This window comes from Sapajus apella, unplaced genomic scaffold, assembly GCF_009761245.1.
Source record: "Sapajus apella isolate SASKATOON/1434 unplaced genomic scaffold, GSC_monkey_1.0 scaffold105, whole genome shotgun sequence".
Taxonomy (NCBI): Eukaryota; Metazoa; Chordata; class Mammalia; order Primates; family Cebidae; genus Sapajus; species Sapajus apella.
In genome coordinates this window covers 5,489,639-5,514,513 of record NW_022437045.1, presented here as the reverse complement: position 1 = coordinate 5,514,513, position 24,875 = coordinate 5,489,639, and the positions used below count along the sequence as shown (strand labels likewise).

Sequence of the window (24,875 nt, the reverse complement as noted above, 5' to 3'; positions counted from 1 at the left end):
CACCTCCTAGGTTCAGACAATTCTCTCACCTCAGCTGCCTAAGTAGCTGGGATTACAAACATGTGCTACCACGTCTGGCTATTTTTTTTTTCCTTTTTTTTGTAGTTTTAGTAGAGACAGGGTTTCATCATGTTGGCAAGGCTGGTCTTGAACTCCTGACCTCAAGTGATCTGTTCACCTCTGCCCCCCAAAGCTCTGGGATTACAGGCGTGAGCCGTCACACCCAGCCAGGTTGTCATACAATTCATCTGTCTCCCTTCCTAGACACAAGCTCCTCAGGGTCACGTCTGTTCTTCCTTGCTGGCAGAGGAGATGCTTCAGAAGTGCTTGTTGCTAGAGGAGAAAGGTACCAGTGGCATGTGGTAGGGATTCAGAGGAGGGTGAAAATAGCAGGAAGAAATGTTCTTTGAGATGAACATTGAGGAAGTGGTGGGATCACACCTGACCCAGATAGAGAAGGGGCTGAGATCCAAGCAAAGGATGCTGGGAGCAGGGAAAGAGACAGTTGACTGAAGTCAAAGGCTGGAGAGGTTGGCTGGGGCCAGATGATCAGGGACATGGTGAGTGGTTTGTACTTAATTTAATCTTGCAGTGACATGATAAGAATGATTAATGGGGAACATAATCTGGTGAAGGAGTGTTTGATGGATTAGAAATGGTAGAGGCTGGAGGCAATTAGGCCAATTAGGACACTGTTGCAAAAGTCCCGGGGAGAGCTGAAGAGGATCTGACTTCTGATAGGGAGTAGGAAAAAGAAGGGATGGAGGCTGGAGGTATTTTGGAGATACAGCCTGAAGTTCTTGTAATCCAAACTTCCCCAGAATATCTCAGCCCAGAAATAAAAATAGGATGAAAACAACAAAAGCACAATACTATTTTTTTCTTTGCTTTCTATCAACTGTTTGCAATCTGCAATCCTTTCCGATTCTTCCTTCCTGTGGGGACAAGTGAATAGGCAGATGCTGAATACCACTGTTGGGCTTGCAGAAGCCCCCAGTGTCGGTGGGCTGAGGCTGTGGCTGCTGGTGTCAATTAAAGGCACCCATGGGCAGGACCGTCTTGCCACTAAGCTTCAGGGCAAAAGGGAAACCTCAAGGCGATGCTACCCACTGCTAATTGGTACCTGGTACAGGAATCAAGACTTCCCTTTGTTTGCTCTCAGTGGTTTACAGAGATTTTTCTCTAAAGCAAACTCTCCTTTCACTAAAATTCCGGTGTTTGTGCAAATTGGGAAGTTAAACTTAGCAAGAGCATCTCTGCTGCATTTAGATAATCATTTTTCTCTGACACTGGCTTCTTGTTTTTACATGAAATATGTGAATTCCTCCTTTCTGCTCAGAAGTACACCTTAGTAGTTGACAAAAGTGAACTACCCGAAGGGCCAGCCTTCTCTGGATTCTAGTTGAGACCTTGCTTCCCGGTGAGAAGTGTGTGCATTTGTGTATCTGGTGACCAAGATCGCTCGGGGAGCAGGCAGGGGTTTGGGGAGCAGGCAGGGGTTTGGGGAGCAGGCAGGAAGAGTGAGGGACAGGTGGGGAGTAAGAAGGGTCAGAAAGCGATTTTGGTTCAGCAGTATTAATAATATTTTTGTTTTAAATCATTGTCTTCTTCAATGTTGCTTACTTTGTCACTCCTGTAAATATGAAAGCCCATTTATTCTTCTAATAGAAAAATTTTCATAATTGTTTCCTCACATGAGATGTTTATGGCTTTATATATAGGTGTGTGTATATAAAGAGGAGGCATGTAATTTACAAAGGCAGATTTTAAAAGCCTTTCTACAGGTGAAATGCAAGATTCAATTGCATTTTTTCTTTTTGAGATGGATCTTACTCTGTCACCCAGGCTAAAGTGCAGTGGCGTGAACATGGCTCACTACAACTTCAAACTGGGCTGCAACAATTCTCCCTCCACAGCCTCCAGAGTAGCAGGAACCACAGATATGAGCCATTACAGCCAGCTAATAGAAACCAAGTTTTCTGTAGAGACGGGGTCTTCCTGCCTTGCCCGGGCTAGTCTTGAACTTCTAGTCTCAAATTTGTTGATTTCTTCCAAAAGTATTTTCTGCTTGACATTGTTATTTGAAGAAATAGTTTTTTTAAAAAAATTGAAGAAAGACACTATTTTTATCCCTGTAAGCTTGAACTAGGGCTTTCATATTGAGTAAAAGACAGTATAAAATATCACTGGGGATTGGTCATGTTAAAGCTCTGTTGTCAAATACTGTAGGTCTGCACATTGAAAAGTGGACTACTGATGGGTTTTGTGCTTCCTGCTATAAAAACCAGCACCTAGGCCCCAGATGAGTGTTTAGATAGCTAAACACTCTTAGGTTCCACTAATCTGATGGCAAGCACCAGAGATGCCTGTGGATACCTGGTAATAAGGGCTGTAGAAGAAACTGTGGAAATTCTGCTACCCTGTCAGTAAACCATGCAGCTCTAGCCAGACCCTGCCATGTGCTCATGGGTCCAGAGGTGCACATGTGTTCATCTCAGCTCATCAATTTTCTCTGTCCCTGCATAACTTTGATTGCTAGGAGCCTTTCCTTAGTTTGGCCTCTGTGCCACCCTGAGACATTCCCTTGTCCTTTACGGCTCACGAACGCAGTGCAGGTTTCCAAATTCATACCCTCAGAGCTTGAATGATTGGTCCGGTTTATCTTTTCCACATTCGGTCATGTCTTGAGCCACTGGCCAGTCTATAGGTTGGTTGTTGTTTGGTTGGTCATCTCATCATGTTCCAGTTAGCTGTGATCTGAAGGGGCTGTAGGATGGAGAGATTGTGTGAACTTCAGTTGGTTGTTCAAGCATCAGAAGGTGAGAGCACGGCAGTTTTTGCTAGAACAATAGTGAGTGGTTGGTCAGGTACTGATCAGTATCTCCAGGTAAGCAGAGTTTCATTTTGATTGCTCTTCATGAGGAAAAGCAGAAGCCCAGAGCTGTGTTGATAGAGTGATGAAACTGAGATAATGTTTTGAGCAGTGCCCAATGGAAACATCTTTGCTAAGAAGAACGAATGAAGAATTTTGGCAATTAACTATGTAACTGAGTCCCAGACTCTGCTATCATCTGGGGTGGCAGATAAAAACACATACTCCAAATCAAAAACCTGATTTTTTATTTTAGCCTGAATCACCCAGATCACAGCAGGATTTTGCTTGAATGACCCAGACAGATTGCATCAATTTTCAGCTTTACTTTGCTTGTGGAAACCAGGCTGTTAGTGGTTTCTTCTGAAATGGGAGAATGTATCAAAAAAGGTTGGAACCTGAACAATTTCTAGAATTTCATTGTTCTGTGCTTCTTAATAAACAATGTGGCACTATAAAGGAATGTGTGTTGACTCTCTTTTTAAAAAAATAAAGATGTAGTGGATAGCATGATTTTGATGAAATGTCAGCCTTATTTTTCATTTGAAAACTGTGTGTGAAGGAATCAGGCGTAATGGCACGATACTTCTCTTTGAATGTGCTTATGAGATTAAATTTCAAGTACATTGCATTATACTACTTCATAAATTGTTGTTTTCTTCTTTTTTGAATTGTTCAGCCTGTCTAATGGTAATGAATACAATTTAATTAGACACTTTTCCTCAAAGGATATTTTCCCTAAAAGAAAACAAAGAGGGCCGGGTACAGTGGCTCATGCCTGTAATCCCAGCACTTTGGGAGGCTTAGGTGGGCAGATCACGAGGTCAAGAGATTGAGACCATTCTGGCCAAAATGGCGGAACTGTGTCTTGTCTCTACTAAAAATACAAAAATTAGCTGGGCATGGTGGTGCACGCCTGTAGTCCCAGCTACTCGGGAGGCTGAGGCAGGAGAATCGCTTGAACTTGGGAGGCGGAGGTTGTCGTGAGCCGAGATTGCACCACTGCACTCCAGCCTGGGTGATAGACTGAGACTCTGTCTCAAAAAAAAAAAAAGAAGAAAAAAAAGAAAGAGAAAGCATAGAATAGTTAAAAATGTATTGGTTCAAGCACACACATTTTTATTTTTAGTGATTTTATTAGAACAACAAACTTCAAAATCATTCGTAACAACCTTTCTGGATTGATCTGATGGAACTGTTTTCACCTATTCACTGATAAACCTGTCAGCCACTTCCTCTCATGACACATCAAAAGCACATGTGTTCACATATTGTGTCCTTCTGTGTAATGCCGTGTGCTGGTTCAGATTCTGAAATGGAGTGTTAAAAGCATGGGGGCTTCAGTTGGTCCATGTGAGTTTGAACCCTGGCCCCAGTTGGTATAGGTACTTAATCTCGGTGTCCCATGGTTTCCTCAACTGCAAAATGGGTTTTTAGTAGTACCTACCTCACTGGGTTGCTGCAAAGGTGCTTAAAATAGTACCCAACATCTAGTACACTGGCCCTCCATATCTGTGGGTTTCATATCTGAGGATTCAATCAACCTGTGATTGGATAAATAATATCCAGGTAAATAGCTGCATACCAGGAAAAGAAAAAAGAAAAAAAAATCCAGAAAAAAATTGTGCCTGTACTGAACATGTACAGACTTTGGCTCTTTCCACTCTATAAACAATACAGTATAACGTGTATTTACCTCGCGTTTACATTGTTTTAGGTATTATACGTAATCTATGGATCATTTAAAATATACAGAAGGATGTGCATAGGATATATATAAATACTACACGATTTTATATCAGGGACTTTACCTGGAACCAATATGCTCAGAAGACATTTGCTATCATTTTTATTCTCTTGCACTCAAGAAAGCACATATTGGAATGCAAATGAATACCAATAATAGTTTTTAAAAGGATAATTTATATACAATTTACATTGTACATTCATATTGTCTGATGAAAGGAAATAATCTATAACCTTCAATTCAGAATTGATGAGCTGTCCTATTTTGAGAACTGTTGCTCTAGGTAATTTTCATCTCTGTATTAACGTGTAAAACTGATTTTAACAGGTAGATAAATGCTGTTTGGAAAGCATACTTCACCCATCTGGCAAATAAAATAATTGAAGGATTTAATTAATTTAGAAAAAAATATTTCATTTTCAAAACGTTCAAACTGCTCAGAGCATGTTATTAAATAATCTACCTTTCACTAGGAATCATAATAAAAACAAAGAAAATGCTTACAGAACCCCTGCAATGCATTAGTATACATAATTATTCCTTGTGTAAGTGAATCTTGTTGAGATTTTATGTTCAGTCACTTGAAATTAAATACTTTACATATTAACTAAAATGTGTCCTGCTCTCTGTATTCTGGAGAAGTTACTCTCAGGCAAATTTACATATTCAAATTATTTTATGGGCTAACTGACAAGTATAGAGAAGATTGAAGACAGTTAAGATCATTTATTTCAAAATGTTTTAAAGCATTGATTATTTCTTTTGGTTTTCCTTCCTTCCCATGACAGTTTTGAGGTGTACCTCTTACTTGGCAGATGTCACTCTGTACTGGGTACTGGGACAGAGAGCAATACAATAGCAAGAGAGACATCCCTCCTCTGCCCCCTCTATCATTCTGACTTCCAGAAAACTAGCCTTTTTCAAGACTTGTAGAGAAGAAAAAGTGAAAATATTTTTAAAAAATCATTGAAAGTACATACTGCATAAACCATAGCAGACATGATGAGATATTGAAATTTCAATGTTATTAAAAAATTTTAATATGATTTTACAGCCCTTTTTCTACTTTAAAACGTGTATCTTAGTGTTAAACAAACAATCAATAACCACATAAATTTAAAAATTGCTGCAGGAAATACCAGACAGTTTATTGAAGGATCATGCGACAGAAATAAGGACCGAAGAGCGTAAGGAGCTAGACCTGTGCAGGTTACCGAAGTCAAGAACCTAATTAATCAGTAACAGGAAGTGCAGAGCGGGCTTTTGAGTCCATGCCTGAGTAAGAAATTCCCAAATAACACTAACAGAAGACATTTCCTTACCCCTGCTTTTAGTTTAGCTCTAGCTAACTTAGGATTAACAAAATATATGTGCTGAATGAATGTTTTATTTTTTTTTCCAGCTCCACATGCCTGTCTAGACTTTGAGCTTTATTATGAATAAAGAGAAAAATCGGCTGGAGGGCGAAAAAAAAATTTCAGGCAGATTAACACATGATTTACCTCTTTTTGAACATCCATCTTAATGGAAGTGCTAAGAAAGTTAGATTCAAGCCTGGCTTGGACAAAGCAAGGCCACCCCCTCCTCTATTTTTTCAATGAGATTTTCCAATCCTAGTCAAATGGTGGTGCTAGTTCTTTATTTTTGAGTTACTGCATTTCCTAATTTCATGGTCATAACAGCCTCCTGTCTACCGACTCAGAACGGAATTTACCAAAACTGAAAATGCGGGCTCCACGCTCAGAAGCTCTTTAACAGGCTCGAAAGGTCCATGCTCCTTTCTCCTGCCCATTCTATAGCATAAGAAGACAGTCTCTGAGTGATAATCTTCTCTTCAAGTAGGTACTCCTATTTCTTCTCAATTTATTTTTTCCTTTTTGATATAATGTGCTACTGTTTACAAGCATATTGTAACTTCAGAGCTTACCTCTCATCTTTAAAAAATGTTCATTTTTTTCCTCTTTCTGCTCCAAGGATATTTTGCAAACTTACTGGCAAGTATTCCTAGGATGATAAAATGTGAAATCTAAACTTCGTACAGTGGAAATTCACTTCTAGAGTAATATTTAGCTGAGGCAGAGGGCAATCCGACTACCCTGTTCTTAGTACAGCACACACAGGCTGCCTGTCTGTTCCAGATAACATATATCTATTGGATCCAGCACTAGCTAGGAGACACTGTATTGCTGAGCTGTGTTAGAATTTTAAAAGTTCTTAATTAAAGAAATCTCAGACTAGCAGGAACACAGTACCTGTTTTCTTAATCTTTGGAGCCATAACTTATGTGAGTTTGAACTAAACGATGTGAATAAGCCATTATTTGTTTCCTAAAGGTAGTCAAGTTTTCTGAAAAGCTACACATCTAGCAGCACAAGAACGAACCACTCTGTCTTGAAATTGGCCTCTGATTTTAAGCAAGTTCTTTTGAGTCCTGGTGTCCCATTTTCTCGGTTCCTTTCTGCCTCTCAAAGGCACACGCTTATGACTTCACCACATATAGCAGTGGGCTACTCGGGTAATGATGTGGCAATCACAAGACAGGGCAGAATACTTTCATTTTGGTCAGAGGAATGCCACATGTCTTAGGAAATGCTCGTTGAACTGTAAGTTTCATGCTTTGTCAAGAAGATAACCAGTATTCTCTCGAACAAGTCCATAGGAGCCGACATGATTAAAACATTTTAAAGCAATTTACTTGATAGAAGGGTTGGGCTTTATCAGGACTAGTGATCATGGCAATGGTTCCTGCTTAAAGGTGCCAGATTTTTAACGCCTTTATGTGTCAGATCTAACAGGCTTACAGAGCAACTCTATGTATACGAGGTTGCTGGGAAACTCATCTAGTTTTGAATGTGGCATATACATATTTTAATGTTGAGAGTAAACTTAGGAAGACCAGGTAGAAGTATTTGAACTGAATTCTGAAATGTACAGAGAACTTAAATTGGATGAGAATGTTTGAGATCCATGGTTCAGGGTTCATTTCTATACCATACAATCCCTTCCTATTTCTCAAAAGCAAATGTTTTATTTGATTTTGTTAACATCCTGTGAAGACTGCCGACTAGGCCTTGAAATGCATGCAGATAATGCCATAGCGGTTGGATAAAATACTCTAGAGTGTTAGATTTTCAAGGAAATTAGGAATAAAAACAATATAGGTAAAAGATACGATGTGTGGGAAAAAAGCAGAATTTTCATTAAGAACAAAAGGGTCGTATTTACAAGTAGAAGATTTTTCTTGGACACTTGGAGGTATTGTTTTGTTTTATTGCTCATGACAGTCAAGGAAAGGAATAAAATGTTTGGGTCTTAAACTTGCAGCAAGAACAAAGTCAAACTATCTTTTGTTTCTGAGAACTCTGTGTCTTTTTGTTCAATATTGGGTTTAGAGCTAACTACCATCCACCTTCCCTTCAAACACTCACCCTAAACCTCCACACAGTATAACTATGTACATCAGGTGTCTGCTAAACATGTTCACATGCTTGTCTGCAGGTCCCCTCTTAGTGTATCTGCGTTCATTTATCCTAGTTGGTCAGAACAGTTGCTTGGGTTGAGGGCATGGTGGTTGAGTTTACTTTGCTTTGAATAGGGAACAGCTCGACTCCATGACTCTAGATTGGCATTTGGAAAAAAAGGTGAGGAAGAGAGTGACCCAGCTCTCAGTAGACCATCCACACTGCTGGTAAAATAAAATAAAATAAAATAAAATAAAAAAACAAGCTCATAGCATAGGATTCATCTATGGCAGTGGCGATATGGTCCTGTCCATCTGCCTCTATCAGGATAGTGTCTCCATTGTTGATCTCTGAGAAACAGGTGCTATCTGTGAAGCCTCTTGCATATTATCAAATAAAGTGCTCTTTTCAAAGGCAGGCACTGTACAGGTAAGACTGATGATGGTGTGCCTGCCTTCTGGGCAACATCTCATTAGACTTCCTCTGAAACATTCCCACTGGACACAACAGCAAAAACATACACATCAGTGAGTTTTATGGTTCTATCTAAGGCGTATAACATTTTTCCTGCTGAAAGTCTGTGAATCTTTCAGAGAATGAAGGGGCTTACCCTACCCACCTGCCCCTTAAAATATTCTGCTAGAAAGCTGATGCCTCTGTTCAGGTTTTCCGCAGCAGATCAGTGTTCGGTGAGAATTCTATTAAGTGGTTCATTTCAAATCCATGGAAAACGACTGAGCACCCAGCCAGAGCTCCCACCACTCTCTAGCTGTGCAATTAGAGGCAGATTATTTCACCTCCATCATTGAATTTCTCATCTGCAAAGTTGAAGTACTAAGAGTAGCTACCAGATAGAATTATATGGAATAAATGAGATTAAACCCCTCATTAAACTCCTTGCAGTCTCTAAACTTTGGAAACTCAGTATGAGGAAGTTATTTCTACTTTAAGCCTAGCACAGTGCCTGGTACTCAATACATGTTGGTTGAATACATGAAATAATTCAAGATCAGCACCGAAGCTGCTAGGAGTTTATGAACATCTGATCATAACTGGAAACTTGATCTAAAAAACAAAGGGCAGTCAATCCAATCAACTGAGCATGCCACCTGTTGAAATGCTGCTGCTTCTGTAATGAGTATAAAGTGTTGGAAGAGAGTCCAGAAACCTCCATCATCCTTCCTTCCATCATTCCTCTCCGTTGTGACTCTCTTTGTGATGAGAAGGGTGAGATTAACATGTCAAAAATGTGTTACAAACCCTTCACATTCTCTTTCACATCAACAGAAGCATGCTGCTTCATTGTTGGACAGTGTCTTAGCCCATGCACACATAGAGTTATATGCTGATTTTCTTTTTTTTTTTTTTTGAGATGGAGTCTCGCTCTTTAGTCCAGGCTGGAGTGTAGTGGCACAATCTCGGCTCACTGCAACCTCTGTCTCCCAGGTTCAAACAATCCGTCTGCTTCTGCCTCCCGAGTAGCCGGGATTACAGGCATGTGCCAACAGGCTCGGCTAATTTTCACATTTTTAGTAGAGACAGGGTTTCATCATGTTGGCCAGGCTAGTCTCAAACTCCTGACCTCAAGTGATCTACCTGCCTTGGCCTCCCAAAGTTCTAGGATTACAGACATGAGCCACCATGCCCGGCTGTCTGCTGATTTTCTAATTCAGTATAATACCAAAGACCTGAGATATTCTCTCCCTCACTGGCCCCATAACATATGCCCTTGAGGTGGTAATAATAGCAACTATAGTAGCAGTCAAGGTTGGGAGAGCTCTTACTTTGTGCAGTATGTTTTATGCTATTATCATGTGCGATTCTTGGAGCAACCCCAGGTGGTGATCAATGTAATGATTCCCGTTGTACAAATGAGGAAACTAAGGCTTTGCAAAGCTAGGTAACATGTCAGTATTACTCAGCTTTATAAGCGACAGCCCTAAGACTTGAGGATAAACTCATCTAATTCCAAAGCTCATGCTTTTAGCCATTACTTGAGACAGTATTAACTTTTAAGTTTGTAATCGATATGAATTTGGCCATGGGAAAGCAAGTTGAGCATCTGGGGCTGATGGGTGATAACATTATGCGCTCTCTTAGCCTCAGTATCGTCATCTATAGTGGGAACGATTACATCTGAGTTACAGAAGTTTTTTGGCTATTGATGAGGGTTAAATAAAGTAATGCATATAAGAGAGTTTTATACAAAGTTCACTTTTAAAAAAATGCAAGCTGTTATATGCAATGCATAAATTATTACTTAGTTACATGTGAAATCTTCCCCCCAAGTGAATGAGGCTTCACCTGGGTATAGTGCTATGAGATAGATATGAGGGACAGATTGGTTTATGTTTCTCAAAAACAGAAAGTGTGCAGGGGTGGAAGTGTGGGTGGGGAGTCCGGGCCTCCCTGACATGTGGCAAAGCTGGAATGTGAGTACGGCAGCAGGATGGATGGGGATTTGGAGGGATGGTGGTAATCCTCTTTTTGGGGCACCCCTCCAGTATTTGGGGATATTCTCTGTCTAGGAGCTTCCCTAGTCTTTCTGTGGTGAGAACCATAAAGATCTTTGTTAGGTACATACCTGGAGCTTGGTTTCCCTAAGCATAGTTTTCAAGAACTTAATCTGGCTTTAGTCTCCTATTTAAAGCTGCCACCTGCTCTCAATTCTTTGGGTTTTCCTGTTAAGAACAGATATAACTTGGGCAGTCTTCCAGTTCTCCTTTCTTGCTGCCTTGAAGACAACACACAGGCCAATCACAAGGAGGAAGAGACAGGCCCCAGCAAGATCCCCGTCTCTACTAAAAATACAAAAATTAGCTGGGCGTGGTGGCCTGTGCCTGTAGTTCCAGCTACTCGGGAGGCTGAGGCAGGAGAATTCCTTGAACCTTGGGAGGCGGAGGTTGCAGTGAGCTGAGATTGTGCCACTGCACTCCAGCCTAGCGCCTGGTGACAGAGTGAGACTCTGTTTCAAAAGAAGAAAAAAAAAAAAAGATGACAATCCTAGAGAACTCAGTGTGAGTAGACTTGCTGGGGTTCCTGACTTTTGCTGGAATAGAATACCACTGGCTTTTCGACATTTCTTTTCCCAATTGTTTGCTTGTCAAAATGGCCAGCAGCTCAGCTCCCTAAACATATCTTTTCCACTAGATTGGTTCAGAAGAAGCCATCAAGCTACTTTTGCAAATGGATGATCTGCTTTTTTGAGATCCTTCTTTCCTCTGCTGTTCATAGGAATGATCTCACTGTAATATTTCCTTTTGGAATGTTATTAAAGACACCAAGAAATCAACAAGAAAATTTGAGTTTATCTGACAGAAGAAACTGGCCTTTTGTACTCTAATATTTATTTATTAGAACCAATAACTTGTCAGAATTCATTTGCTTAAAACCATGTAAAGAAAGCTGCTTAAAAAAGATAATTGCATCACATACAGTAATCTGTTTTAGTAACTTTCACTTTACAACTATGTGACGAATAAAGAAACAAATTGCTCTTTCTTTCCAATAAGGAATTTTGGAAATTCCTTACTGAAAAATTCCAAATTTTAGTAAATTTCCAAAATTTAAGATTTTGGAAATCCTACCTGCATCATGTTTTCTGAAAGAATATTTAGAGATTAAAGTTACGTAGAATCCAATATATTGATAGTTTAATTTAACTAGCATTGTTAAATTCTTTTTCTAATTTTATTTAATAAATGAGTAATATTGACAAGGTCCTGGCTGTGGTTTATTATGGTCTGTTTTATAATCTCTACTCATAGCCAGATTAAAAGTGCCTCAGGGCCAGGTGCTGTGGCTCTTCCTGTAATCCCAGCATTTTGAGAGGCAGAGGCTGGTGAATCACTTGAGGCCAGGAGTTTGGGACAAGCCTGGCCAACATGGTGAAACCCTGTCTCTACTAAAAATACAAAAAATTAGCCGGGCGTGGTGGCACATGCCTGTAATCCCAGCTACTTGGGAGGCCAAGACAGGAGAATCACTTGAATCCAGGAGGCGGAGTTTCAGTGAGCTGAGATTGCACCACTGCACTCCAGCACGGACGACAGAGACCCCATCTTAATAAATAAATAAATAAACAAATAAATAAAAACTTTAAAAAGTGCCTCAGGTACACCTTGTGCCTTAGGAAGCGCCTGGTACACACTAGTGTTTGGCACATAATTGTAGTGTGAGATTGTGCCTGACATGTTCCTTGAGCCCTAGACAATCTCTATCAGGTATGATCAGTTAGGCTAATAACATGATATATGACTATTACATAATAGCACATTATAATATGTGTCTAAAGCCATAATGTCAACTAATACAATTAAACATAGTAGAATGTGATGAGTGCTTGGAAAGTGATGAGTGCTGTGGTGAGGAAGCATATAGAAGGCAGATCTGGGGGCAGGATGGTTAGGGATAGCTTTGAGTAGGAAGCAACTCTTGACCATGACCTTGAAGGACAGGTAATGTTTACACGGCAAGATACAAGGAAAAGGAAAAACATAATGAAAGGCATGGGGGAGAAGGTTTTGGGAAACCATTCATCAGCCTGACAGGAACATAGTTAAGAAAATTGCAGAGAGGTAGTAGGAGGTAATTTAGAAGTGGAGAGTCAGATGTCCTATTAAGGAGCTTGGACTTTATCTTGCAGGCCCTAAAGACATTAGTGTAGGATTGGAATGAAATAAAGACTTAACCTTAGAAAATTACTGTGTGGATTGAAGTCTTCAGATGAAGAGTGGGTACATCAATTTGGAGGTGATGGAAATAGTTCGAGAGAGGTGTCACACAATTGAAAAATTCTCTTAGGACTTGCTTTTTGAAATCTCGATTGTTTACAGTTGTAAAGATTTTGTTTCAGAAATGACTGGTGGAGAAAGACGTATATCGAGAGTCAAAAGATGGGACTGTGCCACTCATGCTAGTAGAAAACTTCAAGCTTGGTGCTCTGTTTTTCTACCTGTCAAATGGGCATAACAACTGCCAGAACATCCATCAAAAGATTATACTAAGTGATAGAACTTTGAAAGGTAACATGCCTCATGTGTGTAAAATGCCATTTACTTGGAATATTTTTATACTAAAATTATTTTCTTTGGACAAGATAGAGATTCTGAAGAGAATCATATTTCTATGAGATTAGGATTCAGATCATTAGAATTTATTCATAGTTAATAAATAGATACTTTATATTGTGTACCTTTTTAACACCTCACTTCCCTCACAAAATGGATGCAATCATTGGACTAGGGGAAATGTATGGTCCCTGCAGTTGTAGCATTTTATGATTCTATAGTTTTTGCCTTCAGCAACCTTTTCTTAGAATAGTGATTTAAGGCCGGTGGCTCACACCTGTAATCCCGGTACTTTGGGAGGCCGAGGTGGGCAAATTGCTTTTTCTTAGGCGTTCGAGACCAGTTTGGGCAACATGGCAAAACTCCATCTCTATAAAAACACAAAAATTAGCTGGTGATAGTGGGTGCACAGCCTTGAGAGGCCAAGGTAAGAGGATGACTTGAGCCCAGGAGATACAGGCTGCAGTGAGCTGAGATGGTACCAATGCATTCCAGCCTGGGTAACAGAGCAAGACCTTGTGTAAAAAAAAAAAAAGGGGACTTGACTTAAGATACTGACAGTATAAGCACACTCAAACCCATGCGCATCTGTGCTGGGAATAAAAGACAGACATGTTCTCATTCCACTGATTTAGGACTCTGGTTGGAAGGGAAAACTGTAATGTCTCCTGCAATTGCCTAAAGTGCTTTACGTTTATGGGAATGGAAAAGCTAAATTCTGCGATTTGTGGGTAGAGGAAAGGAGGACAAGTGTCCTTTCTGACTTCCTCTTTTTCTTTCTCTTCCAAGGGGAAATAAAAGGTTAAGGCAACAATTTAAGAAGGAAAGGCAAGGAGCTACTGAGGCTAGGGTTGGTAGGGAAAGACCAAACCCACTAAATAATTTGATTTCAGTTACAGTAAATCTCAAATGATGATGCTACACTCCTGAGAATGTTCCATGATGGAAATGCGTGGGCTTTGAATTTTGAGCAAAGACATACCAGGAGAGGGTGACATTATAACACCCAGCAGGAAGAACACCGCTTATGTCAGTTTGATGGTACTATTCCACCAGATCACTCAGTCTTCACGAATCAAGCAAATAGCTACCTCACATGTCATTTGTAAAGGGAAAGACTCCTAGGAAAATGTTTTCTAGGAAAGGGAAAAAAGCAGAAAGCAAAGGTCTCCTGCTTACTATAGCATTCATGTTACATAAGCAGGATTAATGTAATAGAGTATTAATTACTTAAAACAGTTCAAGTATTATTCCTATCTGGGCTCTGCAGGGCCCTTGCTTCACTTCTTTCTCACTATTTGGATTCTGTCCATTTTACTCCTCCCTCTGCACTTGGAATAGAAGTGAAATTTGTTGTGCCAATTTTCTACTTGTTAGAAGCTATGGTAATGTTCAGTAGGGGAAAAGATTTGTACTGCTACATAGAAGGAGATTTTGGGATTATTTAAGCCTTTGTTGATGGGATTCCTAGAATCCACTACCACTGGGTACACTAGACAAGTTTGTAGATTTAAAAAAGTGTGGATAACATGGGCTGTACTTGATTTCTCTATCCAGCTTTTTGGTTCTAAATTTATTGCCAGTTTTATTTATCAAACCTATTCTCAGTGGAGTAGTATTTTCTGTGGTCACAAGGAAACATCTGTAAGCTTAAACCTTGGAGGCAGGTAGCCAGTTAGAACATTTGGCATATGAAGCTTAGATAGCAGAAGAGAAAAATTAATCAAGGCAACCCTCAAAAATATTGAGAAGGCAACTAAGAAAAATTTCTTATCACTGACAGACTGCAGTATTGAGTTCGTTTTAATGAAGAAATGTCAGAATACATAATGAATCAATGAGGAGTGTCATATTATGGCAAGTCTCAATGTTGATGTCAATCTCGACTGCCAGGATTTATGGTAGATTATATAATGGAATCCTGAGTTCTGAGAGATCAAAGGAAAATGCTGGCTCTTTCTTCATCCATTCTCTTAGGTCAAGCCTACCCAGCAAGAAGCCAAGTTGAGAACTGAGCAATTATCTGAAGTGGGCAGTGGAGACGGCCAAACCAGATAATATATAACCAGAAAGTCACCGTGGAGGGAAAATGTGGACTGAAAATAGGCTAAGGGGTGGAGGTAGAATGTCAAGCCATTTGGTCAGTGTCCACAGTCCAAATTCACTGAACAACAGCCAATTCCTTACTTCATGTGGCTATTTAGAGCGAGACTAATAGACTAGAGTAAAAAAAAAGAAGAGTTCATGACTAAGGTTGTTGCATGTTTGTGCAAAATTTCTTCAAATCTCTGTTATGATCTGTTACATGTCTAATTCTGAGTACTTCCAGGGATTGGATTTCACTATTTTAGATTAGTGGGTTCAAGTGGTGGAGGAAGCCCATATAATCTGACTTGCATGGAGAAAACAAGTCTTTTTTATAGTTTAGTTGAGTGTTATATTTAATTAGCCTTTTCCCCCTCCATAACGCATGCTTGTGAATTTTCCATTTAAAGTTCTGAGGCTCTGACCTTTATAATTTCCTCATGGAGCAATTTCTGTATCTCCTTTAGTAGAACATAGCAATGAATTATGCAAGTTCCCAGAATAGACTTTGTGTTAATTTTGGTTTTTTAAAAACACAACTACCAAAGTCTCAGGACCAGTGTGGTATTTATTTCTTCGATTTGATATGGAAACCATAAACTACTTACTTTGAGCAGATGTTTCCCAGTCCTAAAATTTAGCTATCAGTCCATTGGCACCTTCAAATCTGTCAGGGTGCACCTGCTAATTCTGAAGCCTCCCTAATTCAATGTTAAACTTTCCATTTGTTTTTTTATTGAGAAAAAAATTTGTAAATTAGGTTCACTATTGCTTGGAATTAGGGAAAATAGATAGGCATGCCAATATTTCAGATGGAAAAAGAAAATTAAGAATTTAACAAGTTTTTCCTCACCACTCTATCATGTGTTGTACATTTAAAGCTGTTATATAACATTTTAAAAACAAACAAACAAAAAAACCCCAGGGCCTTTTTCCAAGTGCTTAGGCTGATGTTTGAAATCCACAGTAAAAAATGCCCTATGGAATCATCTTTTAAAGCACCCCACAGGAGTCTATTGAAAAATCTTAAAGTAAAAATTCAGAAGAATTTTATATACAAGTAAGAATTAAGAATATTGTTTTATAAGCAATAGGGAAAAGCTGTATTAAGTAGCATTGCTCAATTTCTCACTTGCTCTGTGCAGTGACTGCTTTTTCGACCATATATCAATGTCTGAATCTTTGTGGTAAAACCATATCTACCACAGCCACGGCGGGTTTTATTCTGCTGCTGCACATGTGATTTGAGACATTGTGGGCTGGGATTTTTGTTTTTTAAATTTATTTCTAATGGCAGCAAAGTGGATCTATAGAAATGGAAGTCATCTGTAATCCCAGCACTTTGGAAGGCCGAGGCGGGCAGATCACCTGAGGTCAGGAGTTCAAGACCAGCCTGGCCAAACATGGTGAAACCCGTCTCTACTAAAAATACAAAAATTAGCCAGGCATGGTGGCGTATGCCTGTAGTTCCAGCTACTGGAGAGGCTGAGTCAGGAGAATTGCTTGAACCTGAGAGGTGGAAGTTGCGGTGAGCTGAGATCAAGCCATTGCACTCCAGTCTGGGGGGCAACAGTGAAACTATGTCTCAAAAAAAAAAAAAGGAAAAAAAAAAAGGAGAAGAAATGGAAGTCATCCCGTGGACCTGAATTGGTGTAGTGGATTATGTCCCGTACATAAATGAAGAAATGCTTGCCAATGGCATCAATGGCAGCTAGCTTAAGCCCTACTCAGCTTTGTAAAAGAATGTAATCAAGGAATTTGATCTGAACAGATAAGCCAAACATTGATTCTTCAGTGCCTATTGATAAGTGAGACTACTTTTCTTTTTAACAGCCTTATTTCACTTCAGTGGGGAATTAAACCAGCTTTAATTAAGGAAACCTGTAGAAATCAGCCGTATCTCCCTTTCCTTCTCTGTTAAAAAAACAAAAGGAAGAAGAAAGACATAATCACAAAGATCTCTTCACATTCTCCAGGACTGCAGTACCAAATATCAGCACGGATCTTCTTGAAAAAGGATGTAGATCTTAATCTGAATTTTGAACCATCACTGAGGTATGTGTGAACGTGTTAGTTTCCTCTTTCTCTGTACCAACTTTGTCCATGAATTCATAAGATCTAATTTGGTCATCAGTTTGGAGAATGATTTTTCATTTAATTTCTTTGATTATCAAGTATGTATTGCCAGGGGCTCAGCAGTACACTTAGTATCTGATGGGTACTCTACAGGTGTTGCTTTGGTTGAAATTAAGGATATAATCCATGAACTACCACCATTTAAAAAAATCCTCTGGGGAGGAAGGCAGCAAATCACACTGCCATGTGTGTACCTATGCAAAAATATTGCATGTTCTTCACATGTACCCCAAAACCTAAAATGCAATAAAATAAATAATTGGGGGGAAAAAAAAGAAAGAAAGAAAAAATTAGACCACAGTGAGCAGTGATCACGCCACTGCACTCCAGCCTGGGCAACAGAGTGGGACCCTGTCTCCAAAAAAAAAAAAAAAAAAAAAATCCTCAACATCTACTGTGTGGGTGAGATTTCTTTGCATATTATCAGAGAGGTTAACCAATTTATCTGCATGCTGAATAGTCCACTCTAAGTATGGAAAACCCAAGCTTTTTTTTTTTATTTTCTTAAAATAGAGTTTTTATTTCATTCTTTTTTCCTCAGAGCTTTACCATAGTTTCCAGGAAATGAAAACATTTCTTGATTTGAATTTCACAACCTCCTTCTTCTCTTGCCAGTTGTATGGTGCTAATAGGAAGCAAAACGTACTTCTAATTTACTTTTAATTTAACCCTAAAATAGGAGAACATCTTCAGAATATAGACTTTACATATTCAGTGACCTACCTAAAAATAGAGACATAATTCTTACATTCTCAGTCATTAAGAAACATTTCTATAGAATCTAATTATTCAAAGCAATAGGTAGCAGTTTCACAAGGGAAAAGATAAGCCATGCCACTTGTATTTGTGGTCACCAAATAATTACATTATTTTTATTTAAAATTAAGATAAAATAACTTACTGACCTTCAAGTCCATTTCTCATTTCCTCCATAAAACATTTTAAAACTAGTTCATAAACCTCTTGAAAACTCATGCCTATGCTACAATGAAAGTGCAAATTGTCATTATTGCCTAGAAGCCAACTCTAGAGGCTGTGTATCTATGTAGCATTTTGCAAATCCAGTAGCAGGCATGTGATATAAAGATTAAATGCACCCTGATTTGTGAATACTATCCTAACCTTCAAAACGGTCAAAAGCACAGAAAGTCTAGGCTTTTTAAAGTAGAACCTGCCCAAATTGCAAGGGAGGGGTTGGGTATAGGACATAGGTCTCTCTGCCAATCAGCTTGAGATGCCAGCGGACTAAACCTGACTTCACTAAGGACCAGACTGGCAAATATTACTCAGCGTGGTAACTTCGTAATTGTAGAACGGGCCTGTTTGGTGAAGTATTTCAGGACGATTTTTAGCTGGACTTTTTCTACCCTACTGCATAGGAAATGAAGGTTTCTAGGCAAAGACTTTATACTTAGTGACTAACGAAAAATGGTAAATAAAGTCACCAACTCCAGGCTTAGCTACTGTACTCAAAAGTGCTGCGGGACTCGTCAGGCCAGTCTTCTGAGGCTGGAGGTGCATGTGAAACCCCCAGAGTCTTGACTGCAAGGGCATGGCTGACTGCAGGCTGTTTAGAAGCACCCTGCTCCACGAAACTCCCCTGGCTTACGAATTTTAAACAGTTTTGGTTCTAATCCGTCTGCTCAGACTCTGAGTAGCTGTGAATGAGCTGTCCTGTGAATCACAGAAATGTTAATGGGTGAGCTGCTCTAGCTTCTTACTTTTTATTTTTGAGAAGGAATCTTGCTCTGTTGTCCAGGCTATAGTGCAGTGGCCGGATCTCGGTCCACGGCATCCTCTGCCACCCAGGTTCAAGTGATTCCTCTGCCTCAGCCCCCTATCTGGGACTACAGGCATGCCCACCAAGCCCGGCTCATTTTTTTTTTTTTTTTTAAATTTTAGTAGAGATGGAGTTTCACCATGTTGGCCAGGATGATCTCGATCTCCTAACCTCATGATCCTCCCACCTCGACCTCCCTAAGTGTTGGGCTTACAGGCGTGAGCCACTGCGCCTGGCCGTAGCTTCTTACTTTTAAGTAGAAAGTGCCTGTAGCTCATTGCTAGCTTGATGCAGAGAGTTTGATTCTCCTTTCGGGCAACAGGGAGAGGTAATGAAGAAATAGGGGGAAAAATAGGTTTTAACACACCAATGAGACTTCTATCTAGCTGAGGCTGAACAAAGTCAGAGAATCAATGCAAGTCACTGCGGTTTGGATCTCATACCATTTTCAACATACCCCTCCTTTTCTCTTTTTGTTTCTATACCTGTCAGCCCCTGAGTAGTCTTGCATTGCTTTCCCCGCTTTGAAATTTTAGATCCAAAATTGATTCCAGAAAGGTCTAAGGTCCTGCTGCTGAGATTTTGAAAGAGAGCTGAGGCTGGGCGCAGTGGCTCAAGCCTGTAATAGCACTTTGGGAGACCGAGGCGGGCGGATCACGAGGTCAAGAGATCGAGACCATCCTGGTCAGCATGGTGAAACCTCGTCTGTGCTAAAAAAAAATACAAAAAATTACCTGGGCATGGTGGCGTGCGCCTGTAATCTCAGCTACTCAGGAGGCTGAGGCAGGAGAATTGCTTGAACCCAGGAGGCGGAGGTTGCGGTGAGCTGAGATCGCGCCATTGCACTCCAGCCTGGGCAACAAGAGTGAAACTCCGTCTCAAAAAGAAAAGAAAAGAGAGAGCTGAAACAAACTGTTGGGATTCTAGATGCCTCTGAGCATCTACCTGAGTAACTGTTTGGTTGGGTCACCAGGAGAATTCTCCATTTTTGCTGCCCTTCCAATTTATAAACAACACAGAACATCAGTGGTTCTCCCATAATCAAATATATTTGGCTCTATTAATATTAAGTTTTGATCTTGAGTAGAAAGATTCTAAGGGCTAAAAAATAAAAGATATAAAATGTCTGTTAATGGGTTAGTATAGAAGCCACACGTGGGATTGCCTCCATTTCCTCTTTCATTTTTTTAAGATCCAACACTCAAGCTACAAAAGTTGATTCTTTTGTTTTGGAGACTGAGTCTTGCTCTGTCACCCAGGCTGGAGTGCGGTGGCGTGATCTTGGCTCACTGCAACCTCTGCTTCCCGGGTTTAAGTGATTCTCCTGCCTCAGCCTCTGGAGTAGCTGGGATTAAAGGGACACACCACCATGCCCAGCTAATTTTTGCATGTTTAGTAGAGGCAGGATTTCTCCATGTTGACCAGGCTGATCTCGAACTCCTGACCTCAGGTGATCCACCCACCTCAGCCTCCCAAAGAGTTGTGTGAGCCACCGAGCCTGGCCACAAAAGTCAATTCTTAAAACATAAAACTTCCATTTCTTTTATGGTCTACTTTAATCATGTCTGGAGTCAGTGAGCTCAGTTAAATAGTTTGTAGAATGATAGTTATGATACCTATTCATTTACCCATCAGATTATTTTCTGCTGGCCATTGTGCTTTATAGAAAACAGCTTATTTGGTCATTACAACAGCTCTAGGAGTGGGTTTCATTATGCCCACTTTCTAGTAAAGCAAACTAAGGCTTTGAGAAATCAAGCAATTTGCCAAACACTACCCAGCTGGTAACGATATTGCAGGACTTGAACTTAGGATGATAACTCGAGATCTTGGTCCCTGTAAATATGGGTTTCCACAGGCAGAGGGCTTAGATATTGAAGCAAATATAGAAGCAGTTTAAAAAGGAAAGACTTCCCATAGGGAGCTTGTCATCCATTGAATGAGAAGCTCAGACTTCCACTGTGAAATGATATTTGTATCCCCATTAGGACTCTCATCATTGTAACAGCACATTTTTCTGCGTATAAATGACATTTAATAGAGCTGACAGAATATATATATCTGGAACACTTTTACTTAGCAGAAAGGCAATGGGCTAAGATTAGCTGACCAGTAATTTTATTTATCAAGCCCAATTCCCATGCTGACTTCTCTTCTACTAGTGAAAATGTGTCATCAGATTTGGTCCCAAGCTGGAAAGGTAAAAGGATCCTTTCACCAGTAAACAATAGCCATGCCATGAGTTTTGCTTTCCTAGTGAAGTCTGATATGGATCAATGACCTATATCATTATGTTGGGGGTTTCTAAACATATATGAACTAAAGATGGAAAAGATGATGGAAAAGATGGAAAGAGGTGACTCAGATGTACAAAGGCTTGCAGAGAGAAGGATAATTCAAAAAAATCGGTAAATCACACGTGAATAATCATGAACTGACTACAACAGAACAATATGTGTTCATTTCCACTAATGAATAAGCTGCCATTATGTCTTTTCCTTCTCTATTTGGGACAAATTACTTCTCTGCTGTATTTCCATTCTTACAGGAACCTATCTGCTGTGATTTTTCCCAGTTTTGACTTTATCTTGTTGCTTTAATCTTGTCTCTAAGTAAATTGCAACCCCAGCAAATATATTCCAGTATTGTTTATTGTAATTCCTGCCTTTATGTCAGGTGGCAAGAGGAAGGGACTTGTTTTATTAATTTATCAGTCTGGGTGTGTGCTAAGAGGAATCTTAGTACACACTGATTACGGTAGATTGAGTCTAAAAGCTGGTTTATTCCATCTATTTTGGTCTGCCTACATAACAAGGCCACACAGCTGATTATAATGGTTTTCTATGTGTCATATTGTTGACCTGACATATAAAATCAAATAAGATGTACCAGAATTTTCTGTACAGTCTGAAGCTATATGTGCACAATGATGAATGAAAAATCTTAATTATTTGGACTTTTGGGTTCCGTGATGCCAGAGAAAGCCAGACACCAAGAGCTTGAATCAGCTAAGACCTAAGACCCTGAATATACATATAGATGTTTACATTTTCTTCCTACTGCAACATTCAGCCATTGCTTTGGTACCTATTTAAATAATATATTACTGCTCATCAAAGTGGGAATAAACGTTTTGTTACTAGTTGAGTATTGAACAGCTCTTCATATTGAACAGCTCTTTGTGATTTTGACTCAGCTCCACCAGGCAGGACCCATTTCTTCAACTTACTTTGGCAATGGGAGAGACTGACTGTGTGCTTGAAAGTGATCTACCCCCTGTTTCTGTTCATCTTTTTTCAATCCCGCTGGGCCATGGGAAGAAGAGGTTGAGGCATCCTTGTTTGCCTCAACGAGGAAGCACAAGGCCATCCCAGGGTGGGGGAGGAGAGAGGTGGGAGGGAAGAAGCATGCCCAACAGGGCCACTGTTTACCTTGCTGGCTGGTCAGGTCCTCTTGGGGTAGATTTCCTGGGATAAGAGCAAAGCTTATTGGTTGTCCTTGCTGTGCCAGAAGAGCACACCAGGTGTACACCTGCAGCCTTGCTTGCCTTCCCACAGCCTGCCCTTGCCTAGCGTTTCACCCGATATCCTTTCTGCTCAGGAGGAGAAATCAGAGAAAACATGGAAGGAGTGTTTCCAATGTTAAGCCCTTAGACCAAACTACAGAAATCTGTTCTACCTGGAAACTCAAAGAAATAAATCATGACTGCTGTTCAGCAGAGGTAAAATAAAAAGCAGCTTTGCTGGTTTGGAATCATACTTTCTCTGTAGCCTCTCTGAGAGCTGCCTACTGGAAGGATTTGTCCTCCAAATGTGAGGATTTGTGGTGTTCCAGGGTTTATATGATACTGGCAGGATAGTTTGCTAATCTAGAGGGCTGTGCTATGACCTTTATCCAAGGGATGTAAGCTGTGTGTTTAGGTTACTGAGCATCTAGCACAAAGCTCTAATGTTGAAGGAGCACTGAGGCAGGCTATGTCTCTGAACATGTAGAGTTGACTAGATATGCCAATGTTCATTTCAAAATGAAATCATTATCTTTCTTTCGCTTCCATTTAAAAACGATTATTGTGGTTTTGCATATTGTTGAATGCGTATTAATTTTAGCAAGTTTAAAAAGAGATAAGCATAAAGACATACATAAAAATCACTTATATTCTCATCAGCCATAGATAATAATAACTAATAATATTTTAGTACATTTTATTTTAGTCTTTTTCTTAGCAATATGTATGTGTGTAGGTATACATATTTAAGTGTATATATATGTAAATTTGAAAAACATGAAATATTCCCACAATATAATTAATAAAAATCTAAGATACAACACAATTTTCATTTGTAATATATAGAGTATGTATATGTATATACACATTATATGTATTTATGAAATATATGCATAAAATAGACACAGGTATGTATTTGGCAAATTGAAATGATGTATCTTGTAGATTTTATTTAACATTAGAATTTATTTACATTACTTAGGTGTTTTAACAAGGATTGTTGTCCACATCTGTTTATTTCCTTAAAAGTAATTCCAAAAAGTGGAAATAGAATGTCAAGGGGCAACGTTCTTTATAAAGTCCTTAAGGAGTATCACCAAATATTTTTTACTTCCTCTTAAAACATGATTATATTCTGGAAGTTCTCTTTAAAAATTCCAAGCAAAAATTGTTCAAAATCCCATCTAGAAATCAAACCACGATTTTATTTGGCTATGCCCCTTGTAGTCCTTGTCTACAAACTTATTCTATTATTGAATATAATAGATAATTTCCATTAATTTAACAAATAGAATTTTATTTTTTACATTTTCTCCTGTTTTGTGCATGCATATTTTCTGTTATGTTACAGACATTTTGTGGGTATTTTTTTCCTCCCCTTTTCCTTTGTTTTTTTCTTGTTCTGTATTCCTTTAGAGAAATCAGTAAATACAGGTTGATGTGTATAATCTACTCTTCTCCATGCTCACACAACTCAGTATTTACACCATGCAGTAATTTTCAGGGCAATGGTGCCTGTTCATCATAAATTGTGGGATAAGGTTATATACATAATATATGTGTATGTGTATCTTGGTTTTCTCACTTTGTGATATATCTTGAAGATTCTGATAAATCTTATAGATCTATTTCATTATTTTCAGTAGTTGCATACAGTATGAATTTACTATAATTTATTCAAATAATCTGCTTTCAACAGATACTCTGTTGTGAAGTTTCCAACATATAAAAAAGTGCTTTCACTACAAATATTCTTAGATATGTATTCTTAGTAATTGGGAGTTTTATTATTATGGTGTAAGTCTTAGGAGTAGAATTACTGGTTTAAAAGTTATTGTATCTTTAAATTTTTATGGGTTTTCCATATTATTTTCTAAAACTATTATGGAAAATCACAGTTCCACTAGCTATGTTTGAGAGTATCATTTTCCTCACTAGCACCCTTATTTCCCTGCTTTCTAATCTTTGCTGATCTAATGAGTAAGAATTATTAATTTTTCATTTTCTTGACTTCATTTTCTTTCATTTGACTTTCATTTTCTTGAGCTTAAGCATTTTTTCACATTATTGTTGTTCCTTTGGATTTTCTTATCTGTCAATTACCAATCGATATCCTTGACCTATTTCTTTCTTGTATAGTTGCTTTTCTCTTATTATATATCAAAATCAAGATACACACACACACACACACACACACACACACACACACACACACACACA

At 39.1% G+C, this 24,875-nt stretch overlaps 1 protein-coding gene across 5 annotated transcripts in view; it reads left to right on the top strand.

Moving 5' to 3' along the window:
- Positions 1–4,510: 4,510 nt before the first annotated feature.
- The window catches only part of ESR1 (estrogen receptor 1), a 399,499-nt gene continuing 379,134 nt past the window's right edge, over positions 4,511–24,875 (top strand). The window contains exons 1-2 of one of the 5 annotated variants that reach the window (XM_032258795.1): positions 4,511–6,457; positions 17,167–17,289. The gene's annotated coding sequence lies outside the window, so the exon portion shown is untranslated. The remainder of the gene's footprint in view (positions 6,458–17,166; positions 17,290–24,875) is intronic. The other 4 variants (XM_032258791.1, XM_032258793.1, XM_032258796.1 and 1 more) reach the window with 4 other exon arrangements.